We start from the raw sequence: 19,475 nt of genomic DNA, 5'->3' as shown, positions 1-19,475 counted from the left end.
CCAAATGGCATACGTCTAAATGCAAACGTACCGTACGAGCAGGTGAATGTTGTTTTGTGTTGATCTTCCGGTGGTACTGTAATCTAATTATACCCTGAGTATCATCTAGAAAACAATAGTAATCTTGTCCTGTGAGTCTATCCAGCATCTGGTCCAAGAAGCGCAAAGGAAAGTGATCTTTCCTAGTTGCCTTGTTCAACTTTCGGTAATCGATGCAGATGCTCCATCCCATAACCATTCTAGTTAGTATCAACTTGTTGTTCTTGTTCTTTACGGTGGGATAGATGATACCCGCATCTAACCACTTGATGATCTCTTTTTTACTACATCCTTCATGATGGGGTTCAGTCTCCATTGCCCATCGATCGTCCCTTTTCTGCCATCTTCTAGGATAATCTTGTGCATGCATACAGATGGACTAATACCGTGAATATCGGCTATGGTCCATCCGATGGCCTTCTTGAACTATTTCAGAACTAAGATAAGTTTCTCTTCTTGCGTAGTGGTCAATTCTGCTGAAACAATCACATGCAGAGTAAAAGCGTTACCTAAATAAACGTATCTTAAATAAGAAGGTAATAACTTGAGTTCTAATTTAGGTGGCTCCTCGATCGACGCTTTTGGTTGATAATAGTCCCTCTTTTCTAACTCCAAAGACTCAAAATGAGATTGCAGATTGAATCCCCTTTGATTAGCTTCTAGCAAAGCTAAGTATTCATCCTCCTATTCATCATTTGGAGGATCCAATGTCAAAATTCTTTCCAGTGGGTCCTCAACACAGTTGAGTTCCTTCTCCACTATTAAATCCTCTAAATCGGACACTGCAGAGCAATCATCCATTGTGTTAAGAAATCGCATAGACTTAAAGGTGTTAAATGTTACCTAATCATCCTGAACACGCATAGTGAGCTCGCCCTTCTGCACATCAATAAGGGTCCTTCCAGTTGCTAGGAATGGCCTTCCTAGGATGATTTGTACTTCTTTGTCTACTTCAAAATCTAGAATTACAAAGTCAGAAGGAAAGATAAACTTATCTACACGTACCAATACGTCCTCGATTTTTCCTTCTGGATGTGCTAAGGATCGATCTGCTAGTTGAAGCGTAACTGTAGTTGGTCTAACTTCTCCTATCCCCAACTTCCTAAATATTGACATAGGCATCAAGTTGATACTTGCAGCTATGTCACATAATGCCTTACCACAATATGTTGCTCCAATGTTGCACGGTATGGTAAAACATCCAGGATCCTTCAATTTTGGGGGTAGTTTGTCTTGAAGATACACACTGCATTCCTTCGTCAGAGCTACTGTCTCAAATTCTCTAAGTCTTCATTTCTTAGATGAGATATCTTTCATGAACTTGATGTAGTTTGGCATTTGCTCAAGTGCTTCAACCACAAGATGTTGATGTGAAGTTGCTTGAGTACGTCAAGGAACTTCTTGAATTGAATCTTCTGCTTCTGTTTTTGAAGTCTTTGAGGGTAGGGTGGTGGTGGTTTCATTACTGGGACTGATTCTGGTTGATTCGTCTTTGGTGGCAATTTTGCATCTAACGACATTGTTAGTTTATCAGAATTACCTGTCCTGAGGTTACTTTGTCGGGTTTTACAGATTCTGGTTCTGGTGAAACTAGAATTTCAACACTTGGTTGAACTTTTTCTGAATCTTGAGTGTCAGCTGGCTCCTTTTCAACTTCGACAGTGTTGGGCTCTACTGTCTTTCCTCTCCTCAATGTCAACGCTTTACAATGTTCCTTCCCCAGATTTCTCAAATTCTTCATGTCACTAGGTAGAGCACCTTGTGGTCAATTCCTGATTTCAGTAGCAATCTGACCCACTTGATTCTCCAAATTCCTTAGAGTGGCGTCGTTTTTCGCCATGTATGCCTTCAATAGATTCTCTAAGCTATTGGATGGTTCTGCTTGGGTTGGTTTCTGAACTTGTTGGGGGAAACTAAGCAGCTAAGTTGGTTTAGATTGGGCGTAAGTGTTACTGGTTCCAGCCCCTTGGTTACTCCAGGAAAAATTCAGGTGATTTCACCACGATGAGTTATAAAAGTTGGATTACAGTCCTTGCCACCCTTGGTTTTGGTTTTGGTTACCCATGCTATATACGGATTCGGGGTTCGATGGACATTCTTCAAACAAATTTCCTTCACCCAATACACACAGGCTATATTATAAAATTGGTTAGGTGTTTAGGCAGCAAAACTGTTAGACCCATTACTGGTAAGATTCTTAATCATTGAGGATATTGAAGATAAGATACGAGTGAAGTGAAGGCGTCCACTTCATGTATTCCAGCGACTCGTCTTCCTGACGCTGCTCGATTGGTTGGTCATTGATAATTGTTATTGGCAATCCTCTCAATAATTTCATAATCCTCATTATAAAACTTAAAAAGGAGAGCGCCATTAGTAGAGGCGTCCACTACCATTCTCGCGTGAGCGTTGAGACCATTATAGAATGTCTCAAGTTGAATGCAATGCGGGATTCCATGATGAGGGTACTTTCGTAATAACTCTTTGTACCTTTCCCATGCCTCAGACAAGGACTCATCATCCATTTGTTGGAAGGCAGTGATCTTATTCCTCAACTTGGCATTCTTGCTCAGCGGGAAATACTTCATGGGGAATCTCTCGGCTAACTCTTTCCATGTAGAAATAGAGTTCGTTGGCAATGAGTTCAACCAGGCATGAGCTCTATCCCTTAGCGAATATGGGAATATCTTTAGTCGTAATGCATCTTCGAGTACTCCGGCTAACTTGAAAGAATCGCTCACTTACATAAATAGTCTTATGTGAAGATGAGGATCTTCAGTAGGCATTCAACTGAATTGGCCCACAGTCTGAAGCATCTAGAACATGACTGGCTTCAGCTCGAATTGTTGTGCCTCGATTTTGGGTCTCCTAATACCCGGATTAAGATCGTTACATAATGGAACAGCATACTGTCGTAAAGTTTTATCCTTATCATCAACAATAAGGATAGGATTCTGAGCAAGGTTTGCTCCGTTTCCTTGATTCATATTCTCAAATTTTATCTCCTCGGTTCTTCTCTGGTTTGCTTGTCTTCTTTGCTGTCGAAAGGTTCATTCTATTTTAGGGTCCATAGGGAGTAAGTCGATAATCTGGTCAATACTCATAAACACCTGAAATAATCATAGAAAGATTAAGTAAAGATTTAAACAGGAAAATAAATAAACCAAAATGTAAAAACAGATTCACGAATAATAGCTTTTTTTTAAAAAACAGTCCCCGGCAACGACGCCAAAAACTTGGAACAACGAAAATGTGCAAGTGTACACAATCGCAACAAGTAATAAAGTGACAAGTAAATGTCGAGTTATCGTACCCACAGGGATTGTAAAAGAATTATTTATGAAAGTAAGTTTAAACATTTTGGTGAAAGAAAAATATTTAGATTTGGGAAATGATTAAAAACTAGAAACAAAGTAAATAAAATAAAATAAAGATCTAATGCATGATTTCAAAAGCTGATTTTAATCAAGATGATCAAATTGTGTTGGATTAATTACATTTCCTTACCTTAGAATCATTAAACTTATGCTTATACTTATTACTAATAAATCACGGCAACTTGGTAATTCACTAACTTATGAACATATTTACAAATCAAAATCCATTCATCTCTTGTACATATTCCTATGTCAATTAGACCGATAAAACAGTTTTATAAAGATAAACATGTTATTGCACATACATACTTATTAGATTAAACAATCTCTGCATATTCCTATGTCGATTCAAACAATTAATTCAACCTAATAAGCATATAAAAGACTATGTGAGTTAACAAAGTATCCTTACCTTGAAACAGTTCAATCACAATAATCTTGTAAGTTATGCAAGACATATGTATCGCCAAATACAATCTTTATCTTATCATCAGCTACCTAAGAATTAAACATGCACTGATTAAGTATTGTGTCTATTAATTAAAATTTCAATGCATTTAAATAATTAATTCTTTAGTTATATTGCAAGTGTAATGCAAAAATAACTTAATCATGGTTTTACTTAAACAAACATTTTACCGAGCCTATAACAGCATAAACATAAATTTAACAAATCAAGAGGACGGAATGCAATCAAACCAACACAAATTAAATTCAAGCTAACTTGATTAAATTAACCATTCCAATAGCAAAAATTTTCATAGATATGTTCATCATAAAAACAACAAAAATTAAACAGATAAGGAACAAGAATCAAATCCGGTGGCTTTCCGCGCTTTCACTAGGTTGCTCCATTTTTCCTTCTTTGTTGTCCTTGCCGGTCAAGGCTGCTATGAACACTCAATTGCTGCTCCAAAATGGCTGAAGTAGACCCCTTTCCCAAGAGGAGAAATCGGCACAAGAGCAAGGAACTTTGAATGGGAAAATGAGAGAAAAAATTGAGAGAGGAGAGAAGAGTTGTGAGAGAAGAGATGTGAATGAGGGATGATTAGAATGGGCAGAAAATGGGGGTTTATATAGTTGAGGATGGCTGCTAAAAATATAAAATTCTAGCAGCCAAAGATCCCCCTCATGGCTAGCCATCCTACATGGCAAAGTTGAGACTTTCAACTTTGCTAAAATTAGCTTGGGGCGAATCCATAAAGCCTTAATTTAAGGTGAGGTTTGAATGCAATTTGGAATTCTTCCAAGGGCCTTTTTGCAGCTTATTTAATCAGCTAAAAATGCTGATTTGGGTCAGCATTTGAACAGTTCTGGGCTGCCCAATTTGTGGCTGGTTCGGTTCGCTCAATTTGGTTCAACTGGTGCAGTTCAACTGGGCCCTTTTTCCATAATTAATTAAAATTAATTTATTTAGCCCAAATTAAATTGGGAATAAATTAAAATTAAATAAATTATGAATTAATACACATATTTGGACCATCTTAGGCAGGAAATTATTTTTCCTTGTTATTTCGAATTGCTTTTCGGTTTTGTTCTTCTATCGGTGTCTGCCGGGTCAATTTTCACCCTTTAAACGAATCTATAAAAAATAATCAAAATTCACTAAAAATAATTGTAAAATTGTCTAAAAATTAACATGTCCAAATTTTTAATACAATTTAATTATTTTATAAAAATTAATTATTTTATGACAAAAATTCTATCGAAAATGTATGATTTTATGTAAAATTAGGTATACAAATGTATATAAATCTTTGTGTTTCCAGTCATGTGTCCCTTGTATCTTTAAAAGGGTTGCAACTCAGGCTGTTACACGTCCTAGCACACGGCCTGGCACACATGCGTCTGAGGTTACTTCGAAGGCTACACGACCTAGCACACGGGTGTGTGTCTTGGCCATGTGCCCCAAGTCAATAAGTTACACGGTCAGGGACACGACTGTGTGTCGTTATTTCACATACCCACACGGCCTAAGACACGGGCATGTCTCTTGGCCGTGTGAGTCTCACGGCCTGGCCACGTGACTGTGTGACCCCTACAACTTTAAAAATTTTTGATGTTTTTCAAAATTTTTTTTGAGTTTTTGGTTTAGTCCCAACTTGTTTATAATACATATTTCGGGCCTTGGGGGCTCAAATTTGGGACAATATGAACTATTTTGATTAATTTTTTATATGAATATTGGGATGTTATGAAATGTTTGAAATTATATTTGTTAGTATTGTCAACTCCGATAATACTCTGTAACTTTGTTCCGGCGTTGGATACGGGTTTGGGGTGTTACAATGTCACTATTGTAGGTTTCATGTGACCAATTCTCAACTTTCTAAAAGTAGATAGTGGCATTAGGTTGATGCTAGCTCCTAAGTTGCATAAAGCCTTGCCCAAATAATGGTTTCCAATTAAACATTGATTAGGAAAGCTCTCAGGATCTTTCATTTTGAAGGGCAACTTATTTGTCAAAATAGCACTACAGCCCTCTGTGAGTGCAATAGTTTCCATATCACTGAGCTTTTTCTTCTTGAACACGAGCTATTTCATAAATTTTGCATAATTTGGAATTTGCACAAGAGCGTTGACTAAAGGAATATTGACCTGAACTTGCTTCAGTGTGTTTAGACACTGTTGTTACTGCTTAGCCTGCTCATTCTCCCTGAATCTTTGTGGAAAAGGTAAAGGTGGAGATACATCTGATTGCGCCAACACCTTTGATTGAATCGATAGTTTTTATGGTTGAACATTACGCATATGAGTAATAATTTGTGGAACTTCTTTGTTTGGTACATAGACAAGCTCTTCAGGTTCAACCTTCTCACTAGGGATCACTTCACCAATATCTTGAGGTGCTAAAGTAGAGTCTGTAGTCGGCTCACCAGTTTGTTTACCACTCCTGAGAGTGATAGACTCATAGTCTTCTTTCCCTCTCGGACTGGAATTTTTCGTATCACTAGGTAATGTGCCCGGTTGTTGAGTATTCAAATTCGAAGCAAGTTGTCCTAATTGTGCCTCCAACGCCCAAATAGAAGATGAATTCCCTTGCACAATAGCTTCTGTACAAGTCATATGCTTCCGCATTAAAGCCTCAAGAGCTACTAACGGGTCAAAAAGAGAGGCTTGTGTGTACTTTTGTCATCGATGTTCTTGAACATGCTGATTCGGCACTAAAGAGTGTTGTGGCTGCGTCTAATTTTGGTGTTGATGTATCTGGCTTTGTTTGGATGCATCTGAGTGTGCTGATCGTAATTGTACTATTGTTGATTGTAATTCCCTTGTCTTAAATTATAATTGACTTGAGTAGATATATTCTCATATCGGAATGTCGTAGCATTTTTTGTAGCATTTTGATTTCCCCAAGACTGTTGATTGCGTGCAGAATTATTATAAGATGTGCCATAAGAATTGTTGCGGATGTTACTGACATAGAAGGCATTCTTTGCATGTTCTGGACAATCTTCATAGCTTTGCTTGTCGCTGTAAATCTCACAAAAAAAGGTAGGAACATCAACTTATTGAGCGACTTGTATAGGTGCAAAGTCACTAGTCCTTTGCATATTTTTTATCATCTTTGCAAGAGAAGAAACTTGAGCACTAAGTGTAGATATTGTGTCCAATTTAATATCTCCTAGAGTAGCTTTTTCTTGTGCAGCTCTAGAGATAAAATATTGATAATCATTTTGAGCAATTCTCTCAAGAATTCCAATAGCATCATTATAAGTAAAATCCAAAAAAGGACCATTGGCTGATGCGTCAACAGGATTCCTCATATGCGAATTCAACCCATTATAAAAAATCTCAATTTCTGTTTCTTGTTAATGTCGTGCATGAAACAACATCGAAGCAAAGATTTATAACATTCTCATGTGGAGTGAAGATTCTCATCGTCCATATGATGATAATCTGTAATATCCTTTTGGAGACGAGCGTTCATTGTTGGTGGGTTAAATCGGAAAGCAAACTATGTTGCTAATGTAGTCCAAGAGGTAATTGATCCGGCAAGTAGTCTAAGGAACCAAGTACGAGCTACTCCTTGTAGGGAATAAGGAAATTATTGCACTTCAAAGCGTCATCAGGAACGCCTTGTTGACTAAAGGAAGCACAAATATATAAAAATGATTTAAGATGTTCTTGTGCATCTTTATGTGGCAGTCCAGCATATTTCCCATTAGAATTCAGCATTTGAAACATTACTACCTTGAGTTCAAATTTTCGAACTTGGATTGCTAGACTAATAACTCCTGGTTGTAAGTCATTCAAGACATGTATTACAAAACTTGTATAATCCTACTCTGTATTTGAGCATCTTGCGATAATGGTGGGTCATTAGATTTTTGGTTCTGCATCGGGGGTCTGACTTCATAGTTTCTTCGTAAAGCCATATTCCTTTGTTCTTAAAGTCTCCTCCAAATTTTTATTTCAATTTTTATATCAAAATCGGCAATAAACTCCGAATTGCTTCGGGTCATCCAAAACCTAAAATAAAATGTGAAAATAACGACAAAAAGGAAACAAGTTAGTAACAACTAAATATTATGAAATAAAAATAAACGAAAATAAACATCAAACAAACGCCATCCCCGGCAACGGTGCCAAAACTTGATCGGTTGTTTAACGTCACAACAATAATGTGCAAGCATACACAGTCGGTACAAGTATAATAGACATATATGAGTCTGTCGGATATCAATCCTACGAGATAAATTGTGAGAGTAGTTGTCGAAGCAATTACTAAAAAAAATAAGATAAAATACGACAATGATAAATTGGGATCCCAGCGTGAATATTCAACAAAATGCTAAGTGCTCACAAAGTAAAAAAACATAGGTGGATGTCGATGCATTAAATTGCAATGAATATCTTACCAAGCTTAACTTCTCTATTTAATCTAAGACTTAAACATACACATTGACCACACCTTCCGATGATGGCAATGGAACACTCTTAAGAACAAGTGGATTAAATTTCTCTAATCCTCAAACAACTTCTGTTGTCATGCTTGTTAGATTGAACTGTCGCTGCACTTTCCAATGTCCTGCATGTTTGCGGATACACCACAACTTGTATGAGCTTACCGATTTACAGCTTGTATGAGCATATATGAACAGGAATTGACAGATTACAGTTTAGAAGACAGCGTGTGAGGTATCCTGAGCATCCAACGATATTCTAAATGGTTTAACGGGCAATGTCCTATTACGCGATGATATGAGTTCGATACAAAATATTACATGTATATATATACATAAAATACATGGAAAGGCTATTACATGATATATAGTTAAATGAAATGGATGATACATGTATAATGGAAATTTGATTATTTGTTGAGCTCATCCATGATTTAGTGTATATGAGATTTTACATGGCTAACATGTTGGTGAATATGTGTTTAGGCACTAGGCCAAGTTTTGTTGGGATATGTATTGTTTACTTTCCTAATATATGCTTAAATGGTAAGTTAAATTCTATGTTATACGAACTTACTAAGCTTAAATGCTTAGACTCTATTAATTTTCGTGTTTTATAGTGAATCGAAAGCTCGTTCGATTTGGAAGCTTTTCGGAGCTATATCATAGTATTCATCAACACTTTTTGTACTTTCAGTTGGTTTAATTTTGGTTATAATGGCATGTATAGTTTATTTTGCCCAATGTTGGCTATATGTTTTGTTGTGACTATAGCTATTTGAGTTGGCTTATGTTTTGGTATATTTTGGTATGCATATAAGTTGCATTATATAGTTGAGGTATGGCTTGATATGGTAGAATGATGGAAGGTAAAATGATAGTTATATGTGCATTTTGTATAAGTGTTTTTGTGAGTTGGTGAATTGGAACCATGTTTTGTAAGACATATATGTCTAATTATGTTAGAATTTGAAAGGCATTTTTAACATCAGTTGGTATGTTTTGGCAAAGTGATCTACATGATATGTAATGATGCAATTATGCATATAAGTTAGTTGAACATTTGGTTATATTGATTACATGGTTAAACATGTTTATATTTGTCATTTGAGGTGCCTAAGGGCATATTGGTTGTATGTGATCATACCACTTGTATGATGTTTGATTATGTTTGTTTTGGATGCCTTATTATAGCTTGTGTATATGTGCATTTTTGGGTGTAGGGTTATACCATATCGGATGAGAAATATGGCTTGTAAATGGCCTATTTTCGTCCACGCAATCAGAGACACGGGCGTGTGTCTCAGCTGTGTGTCACACACGGCTAGGTGACACGGTCATGTGTCCCCTGTAGCTTTCAAAGGGTTGCAAGTCAGGCTGTTACACGGCCTAGCACATCGGCGTGTGAGGTTACTTTGAAGTGTACACAACCTAGCACACGGGCGTGTCTCTTGGCTGTTTGAGTCCTGGCCACACGGCCGTGTGACCCTTGCAGCTTTGAAAATTTTTGATGCTTTACAAAAAATTCTCTGAGTTTTCGATTTAGTCCCGACTTGTTTCTAATGAATATTTTGGGCCTTGTGGGCTAGTATTTAAGGCAATATGAATTATTTTGATTGATTTTTTATATGAATACCGGTATGTTATGAAATGTTTGAAATTTTGTTTGTTATTATTGTAAACTCCGATAATACTCTGTAACCCTATTTTGGTGACGGATATGGGTTAGGGGTGTTACATTTATTTGTATCAAAGCTACGGTTTAATCAATTCTCGGATTAAATGTAGCATATGTGAGTCTTGCTATACAAGCCATTATATAACTTGTGATAGTGTGATATCTCCTAGCCGTTTCAAAACAGGTTTTCTTATAGTAATGACATCCAACCGAGCTAATTCCGATGAAGTAGAGAGTAATACTGAAGCCTTTGTTCACAAAGTAGCTTCGAGCGGTACAAGGCCCGTATCTGAGGTTCGAAGAGGAGAGTCTAAAGAAGCCTTCTTCCAGATGATGAATGAGTGGTTCACTGAGTTTGTACAGACGAACCCGACTACTCAACAACCTCCATTCCCTCCTGCTCCCCAATCGGTTCCCATTATTCCTCAAGTTGTGGAACCAATCCGAGATAGTAAGCCTCCTATTGATAAGATACGTAAGTATAGGGCTGAAGAATTTTGAGCTACAACTCGTATGAGTTTACCAATTTGCAGCTTGTAAGAGTTTACCGATTCTCAGCTCGTATGAGCTTACCAATTTATAGCTTGTGAAAGCATATCGATTCATAGCTCGTATGAGCATACATGTACAGGAATTGACGAATTACAATTTACCACACTATGTGTGAGTTATCCCAAGTATCCAACGATATTCTAAACGGTTCAAAGGGCAATGTTTTGTTACGAGATGATATGAGTTCAATACAAACTATTACTGGTATATATATGCATGAAATACATGGAAAGGTTATTACATGATATATAGTTACATGATATGGATGATACATGTATAATGGAAATTTGATTATTTGTTGAGCTCATCCATGATTTGGTGTATATGTGATTTTACATGGCTAACATGTTGGTGAATATGTTTTTAGGCACTTGGTCAAGTTGTGTTGGGATATGTATTATTTACTTACCTAATATGTGCTTAAATGGTAAGTTAAATTCTATGTTATACGAACTTACTAAGCTTAAATGTTTACTCTGTGTTAATTTTCGTGTTTTATAGTAAATCAAAAGCTCATTCGGGTTGGAAGCTTGTCGGAGCCATATCAGACTATCCATCAACTCTTTTGGTACTTTCGGTTAGTTTAATTTTGGTTATAATGGCATGTATAAGTTATTTTGGCTAATGGTTGCCTATATGTTTTATTCTGATTATAGCCATTTGAGTTGGTTGTGTTTTGGTATGTTTTGGTATGTATATAAGTTGCCTTATATGGTTGAGGTATGGCTTGATATGGTAGAATGATTGAAGGTAAAATGATAGTTATATGTGCATTTGTATAAGTGTTTTTTTGAGTTGGTGACTTGGTACCTTGTTGTGTAAGACATATATGTCTAATTATGTTACAATTTGAAAGGCATTTTTAACATCAATTGGTATGTTTTGATAAAGTGATCTACATGATATGTAATGATGCAATTATGCATATAAGTTAGTTGAATATTTGGTTATATTGAATACATGGTTAAACATGTTTATATTTGTCATTTGAGGTGCCTAAGGGCATATTGGTTGTATGTGATCATACCACTTGTATGATGCTTGATTATGTTTGTTTTGGATGCCTTATTATAGCTTGTGTATATGTGCATTTTTGGGTGTAGGGTTATACCATATCGGATGAGAAATATGGCTTGTAAAATGGCCTATTTTTGTCCACACAGCGAGAGACACGGGCTTGTGCCTCAGTCGTGTATGACACACGGTCATTTGTCCCTTATAGCTTTCAAAGGGTTGCAAGTCAGGCTGTTACACATCCTAGCACACGGCCTAGCACACGGGCGTGTGAGGTTACTTCGAAGGCTACACAACCTAGCACACAGGTGTGTGGCTTGGCCTTGTGGCCCAAGTCAGTAAGTTACACGGCCTGGGACACGGCCATGTGTCCCTATTTTGAATACCCACACGGCCTAAGACACAGGCGTGTCTCTTGGCCGTGTGAGTCATACGGCCTGGCCGTGCTATCGTGTGACCCCTACAACTTTGAAAATTTTCAATGTTTTTCAAAACAATTTTGAGTTTTCAATTTAGTCTCGGCTTGTTTCTAAAGCATATTTTGGGCCTCGAGGGCTCGTATTTAGGACAATATGAATTATTTTGATTGATTTTGATTGATTTTTATATGAGTTATAAAATGCATTTTACTGAACTAAAAATGCTGAAATATGTGCTAAAGATAACTAAATGGATAAAAATTAATCAATAAGTAGGAAGAGAACATATGTTCTTTCTAGTATTATCAAAGGGTTACGATTATATGTAAAGGTACACTTTGTGTGAGCTTTCCCGAGTATCTAATGTAATTCTAGATGGTTCAACAGGTTTGAAAAGGAAACAGAATGGTAAATGTTCAAATGGAATGCATTATGAACTTATGAAAAGTATTTATGAACTAAATGATGTGATTAAATTTGTAAATTTACTTGTTTATAGATGAATTCATTTGAACCATGTAGAAAAGTACTAACTTGTGAATTTGATAATGTTGTATAGGCTTATGCCAAGCTTATGGTTTTAGTTGATATTACACTTATGCTATATACATTATGAAAATGAAATGGTAAGTTCTATTGAAGTTTATACGAGCTTATTAAGCACTCATTTCTTACGTAGTTTTTTTCTTATGTTTATAGATTATCGGAAGCTCGATTTGGTTCGAAGCTCGTCAAAGATCTATCACACTATCCAGCATTCAATTTGGTAGTTTTTGAGCATTTTGGCCAAGGTTTATAAGGGCATGTAAGGGTGGTTTGTAATGGTATTTTGATGAATGTGTTAATGTTGTTTTTGCATGTATTAGTTTTTGAAAGTTATGTTTGTTTGGTACCATTTGTTGCCTTGTCAAATCATGTCATTTTGGTTACCTTATTGTGCATGTTTATAAGGCTCTTTATGGTATGTTTTGCATGGTTTGAAAATGATTATAAGTGGTATGTTTTGGTAACTAGTTGGAATAGGTTATCATGTGTGAAATGGTGCAATATTAACATGTTTTGATAGTTGTTGTTGGTATATTGTGGTGCCTTTAAATGACATACTGGTTAGTTGAATAAGGATCTTGAAATGGCATCGTGATGTGTGTTTGGATGATGCTTAGGTCCCTTTAAAGTGTGCACAAATGGATTGAATTTTTAAGCATGGTTAGGTTATGAAATGGCTTGATTTAGGTGAAATTTTGGGTTCACACAGCTCGGAACATGGGCGTGTGACACAACCTCTGTCACCCCAAACTGATTGGCACGGACCAGCCCGAATTCAAAGCATTACATTAGCTACCTAAGTGACTCTTCAGCTAATGACCACCCAACACCCCGACCTTATATCACCTCAATCTTATCTGAATATTAGTTATCTATTATTGCGGAAGCAAATTATAAGCCAATTTTAACCTAAGGGTGTTTTTCTCATTTTACCCCCTATGGAAAAACTAACCTGATTTTAGATCTAAATGTTTACCGACCTTCTTTTAGTCAAAATTATGCAAGCCTAAAAATTCAGCTTAAATTGAATTCGTTTTCTATGCCTAATTTAAGTTTTACTATTGTGGACTAAATTGTAACAAATACAAACTATCAGGAACTATTTGGAGTTACAAATTAAGTGTGTTTCTATTGAATTTTACCTATCACGGGACTAATTCTAAAATTTTACTAAGTTTCCTTATCATCTAGGTCTCTAATTAGACTAATCAATTTTCAAGACTAAATTGTAACAAAAACAAATTAAAATACCAATTTAAAAAGACAAAAATTCAAACCCCCAAAAACCCACACGGCTATGTCCCTAGACCGTATGCCATTAAATGACCGTGTTCATGTCGCAAAAAAATTCAAAGCAGATCGCACACGCCCGTGTGTGATAGCTCTAGTTTCCACACGCTCGTGTGCAACCCCTTACACACCCATGTGGACAGACACACGCTTGTGTGAAAACCACTACACCTATTTTTGCGAAAAACTCGTTTTGAAACTTGATTTTGCATATTTTAGTGACCAATTAAACTCGATTTAACTACAATTAATTAACATATATATACATACACCATTAATTGAATTTATGGATATCAATTAAGCCTCAATTAAACAGAATTAAGCAATTAATTGCATGCACATCAAACAAGTTGTGTACCTTAGCCGCTAGTAAACCACTCCATGAAGCTTCATTTAAACAATCATTAGTATAAATTTCATGCTATACACACCATGTTATCAATCACCGTGTTATCAAGCAACAATACACCGTAAAACAATCAATAGTGAAACTCAAACATGCCTCAAAATTATTATAAAACCATTCAATATAAATTTCAAATGTCAAGTGTCCATTTACAACCAAAAATCAAACTAATTCTCGGGAGTTCTACAATGCCCATCTACCATCTCTAGAATGCGTAATAAAGTCTCTACCAAGCCTAAATCTCTTGGAACTCTCTTGCTCGACTCCTTAGCTCCTCATACCCGATGAATATCTGCACGAATGTGAGGGTGTGAGCTTTAAAAAGCTCAATGAATGTTAATAAAAACAACAAGTAAATTAACATCTAATTCATGCTCAATTCACAACCAATCATTCACCAATTGTAAACCAAAAATAATTAAACATGTCAATTTAATTTCTATAAGCATTTTTAATACCAAAAATCAATCATTCATGACTTTCAATCATTAATTGGTATAGCAACAATCATACATAAATATATTGACATTCATTCCTCATGGATTAATCGGGTGATCATACATTGGATAAACGGATCTCCGAACTCCCACAAATATCAAATACACTCCACCGAGTTAAGCGAGCCGAAGCATGTGCTCCCTTATAGCGCCTCAAATAACCCATTGAGTGGAGACTCATGCTCAACACTCCCTTATCTACTCCAACAAATCAATCCACCGAGAGTCATATGCTCACAATGTCACAAATAAAGGTGAGTACCCACAAATCCTATGGCATGCCAACTATATCCAATGGATCCACCATGCATGTTGCCAATATATTTAGTCAAACATAGCATATAAATTAGTAATTATTATGCTCAATTTAATGTGACAAAATGATTATGTATAACTTGTAACATAGCCATTTAACATCCAATTAAATCAAGAAAATCATTTACCAATCTCCTATATTCAACTACCAATTGTAACACCAACATATCATAATAAAAATTTCAGTAGACATGCCTAAAATCATCCCTAAATTTAATCTAATTAAATAGCACAACACCACCCAAAAACTCACCATTTTTTCAAAAAAAATTAATTTTGCACATTTAATACTAATCTTGCAAAATCAACCATTTATCCATAATTAATTAATTTTAATCATTAATTAAGGTACTAATTAAACATAATTGAAGGTCAATTTACCAAATTGCCCTTAAAAACACTCACCACTCAATTATATTCTATCACAACAAGTGATCAACTAGGGAATTTCGAGCTTTAATTCCAGTTATCTCGATTATCTTCAAGATTCGGAGCTTCAATAGGGGTAAAGTGGACATTACCACCTTTCCAATGCTATATTAAACACAATTTTTAATTAACTATGCTAATAGAAATTCTCTCACAAAGATACCAGATTTGTAACATCAAGTTGAAAACTCGATTCCTCACAAAATCGATCTCTTCAGCCCTCCTAATCACTTCCAAACATCAATACTAAACCAAATACACATAAACTAAGCATCAATTTCACAAAAATCCAGAAAATCGATTCATGAAGATGATGAAATTCAGATTTCTTCAAATTACCTCACAAATCATGTTTAATCTTGATAAATAAGACCAAAAACCTTCTAATAGATCCATTTTGAGTTGGAACATCCATTGATTTGTGGATTTCCTCTCAAAATTCAAGATCCACCATTAAAGCACCTTAAGCTTTTGAAGAAGATGACATTGATAAAAAAAATCCTTTAATTGACTCTCAAATCATGTAAAAATGTTTCTAATCTTCATAAAAACAAGTTTACCTTTGATTCGTTCTAAATCCTTTGATTGAAAATCTTGATTCAAGAATCTTGAGAAATTTCAGAATATTTTTTATTACTTTTGAGAATAATTTTGGGTGAATTGAGAGAGTATTTTGAAAAGGAAAATGGTTTGCTCTATTCTCTAATGATTTAAAACCATGCAAAGCAAATGAAATTTATAGCTCTCTAATATGATGTAAATGGTGTGAAAATTAGGCCGAATGGCCACTCTCACATTTCCCTTGTTTTACCATTTAATCTTTTCCCTCCAAAATTCCAAATTTTAAGGTTTATTTTTCAAATAAATCTCTAAATTTTCCCTTATTTTACAATTAAACCCAATTTAATTAGTATTTAAATTTACCTCAAACTAACCCCCAATAAAATTATTTTAAAATTCTTTTTCTACCCAAATTAATTATTTTCACTAATAATTATTTAATTACTTTAAAATTAATATTCCAAAAATATTTTTATTTTTTTGGATTATTGTTTAATCAATTTTAGATGAAATTAACCTCTTAAATTAAATTAAAAATTACTAGAAACCCCATAAATTCTTAGTTTCACACTCAGAACCTAAAAAATATACCCAAAACTACTAGGCCCGATTTAGGGATATTACACCTCACACGGCCTGGCGACACGGCTATGTGTCATCTGAGGATTTCTTAGGGTTAAAGTCAGTGAGTTACACGGCCTAGCACACGGACTTGTGGGGCAACTCAGAGAGTTATATAGCCTGGCACACAGGTGTTGAACACGGCTGTGTGACCCTACTTGGTAAGTTACACAGGTGAGGACACAGGCTGAGACACGGCCGTGAGTCCCTTGTTCGAAAGTTACACGGCCTAGGGCTATGTCACACAGCCATGTGACCGTTGTTTCCAATTTTTTACAATTTTTTCCTAAACTTTTTTATTTATTTCCCGAATTGTTTCTAAGCTATTTTTAGGGCCTTGAGGGCTCGATTTAGGGACGAAATGTATGAGAATGAATGATTTATGATATAATTAAAGTAATGAATGTTATGATGCTTAAATGTTTACAATTGTATGGTAATGCTCCATAACCCTAATCTGGCAACAGAGACGGGTTAGGGGTGTTACAATTAACATATCCACACTTTTTCATATTTGTTCCAACTTTTTTTAGCTAACTTTTGTTTCTATGATAAACAAAAGTTGGGGTTGTCTCAGTAGATTCTTGAGACGTGTTAGTGTCCGTGGTTCCCTTAATCTGCAGACATTCCAACTTAGGATTTTCATTACGACCAGTCAACCTGCTTGTTAGTGCCCGCTGATAAATTTGACCAAAATATGGTACAATAAAATACAACCAATATGCCCAAAGGCACCTCAAATGACAAAATCTAAACATGTATAACCATGTACTCAATTTGACCAAAATAATCAACTAACTTCTAGGTATATTTACATCAATACATACCATTGAATTTACTTACCAAAACATACTAAATGGTACTAAATATGTCATTCAACTACTAGCATCAACATTCACATATGTCATTCATAACAAAATACCAATTACCACATTTCCAAGCAAGACACATGACATATACATAATATGCATATTCTTTACTATCATTTCATCTTCCATCATTCAAACATATTAAACCATGATATCAACCAATTTAAGGCCATTTAAATACATACCAAAATATGTCATTACACCAACAAAATGCAAAAGACAAGCCAAGTCAAATGGCCATATCAACAACTAAAACACATAGGCCAACATTAGCCAATTTACCTATACATGCCATTATAGCCAAAATTAAACATCTGAAAATACTAATAGAGCTGATGGATAGTGTGATATAGCTCTGACAAGCTTCCAACCTGAATGAGGTTCTGATGCACTAAAAGACACGGAAAATAACACAAAGTAAGCATTTAAGCTTAGTAAGTTCGTATAAGATAAACTTAACTTACCGTTTCATTACATAATAAGTAAGCTAACATAGTATATTGCAAACATAATTTTGCCAATGCCAATGCATATACCTTAAGTTAGCCATGTAAACATATACATAAACCAAACAAACATGGATGAGTACAACATATAAATTATGTTTCATATACATGTATCATCCAATTCAATTTTCCCATGTATCATCCAATTCAATTTTCCATATACCATGTAATAACATTTCTATGTAATTCATATGTGTTCCTGTAATAGTCCGTATTGAACCCTTACCATTTCATTTCAGAATAATGTCCATTGAAACATTTAGAATATCGTTTGATATCTGGGATAGCTGATCAGCTATAAATGTCACAACAAAAATGTGCAAGCGTACACTGTCGATGTAAGTATAATAGACAGATGTGAGTCTGTCGGATATCAATCCCACAAGGATAGTTGTCTTTTGCTATTAATGTCGGTGCAATAACTAGATAGAAACGAGATAAATTGTGAGTATAGTTGTCAAAGAAATAACTCAAAAATAATAAGACGAAGTATGCTATGTATAAACTGGGATCCTCAACATGAATCTTCAACAGTATACTAAGTACTCACAAGGTATAAAAGATAGGTGATTGTCGACACAATATAATTTAATGTATATCTTACCAAATGCCACTTTTTTATTTAATCTAGGACATAACCATGCTCATTAACCTCACCTTCTGATGATGGAAATATGACACTATTAAGAACAAGTGGACTAAATTCCTTTAGTTGTTACTCAACTTCCACTGAAATGCTTATTAGCTTAAACTGTCACTGCACCTTCTAGTGTTAGTGACTGCAGTAACACTTTCAGGTTTAAAACATTCAAACCCTCAAGATTAAACAATAAAAATAAGATTTTATAAGATAACATTTAACAAAGCATTCATCATACTTCCATACAGTAGAAAACATAGAGTAATCACCAGTGTTTTCAAATAAATGAGAAAGAATCGAATGGAGAATACTATTCCTAGGCTACTCGATTGAATCTCTCCATTTCCCCTTATTCTGCACTTAGATCTCCTCGTTAGGAGTGGATCTACATCAGTCTTCACGTTGGCTCACCCAAAGGAGGCTCAAGCTGCCATGGCCCCAAGCTTCAAACTAGGGTAAGAGAATGTGGTCCAGCAAAAAATCCACTCTTCATTATTCTTACGTTATCCTTTTATGTTTTCCTCAACTAGTACAGGTGTCCTTCCCTTAGGATTCTACTACCCTTATTTGTACAGGGTAGTTACACCAGACTGGATAGCTCACGCATGGTTGGCTCTTATCAAACAGCTGTCAATTGCGGTGACAATTCTGAACGCAATTAACTCATGCAACGACATTGCGGACATCTGTCGACTGCGGCAATAATTTCATACGCAATCTAGAATTAACTCTTGCATTGACAATAATGCAATAAGATAGCAAAATTACGGATAAAATATGCTAGGATTCACTGAGTTATAAAATGCAAT

The 19,475-nt window shown here is 35.4% G+C and overlaps 1 non-coding gene across 1 annotated transcript; it reads left to right on the top strand.

Moving 5' to 3' along the window:
• Positions 1 to 2,490: 2,490 nt before the first annotated feature.
• Positions 2,491 to 2,597, top strand: LOC128040667 (small nucleolar RNA R71). The gene has a single exon (XR_008195473.1). It is a non-coding gene; the product is annotated as a small nucleolar RNA R71 (small nucleolar RNA).
• Positions 2,598 to 19,475: the final 16,878 nt, after the last annotated feature.

Source organism: Gossypium raimondii, chromosome 4, assembly GCF_025698545.1.
Source record: "Gossypium raimondii isolate GPD5lz chromosome 4, ASM2569854v1, whole genome shotgun sequence".
In the NCBI taxonomy this organism is placed as follows: domain Eukaryota; kingdom Viridiplantae; phylum Streptophyta; class Magnoliopsida; order Malvales; family Malvaceae; genus Gossypium; species Gossypium raimondii.
This window is presented reverse-complemented; position numbering and strand designations above follow the sequence as displayed.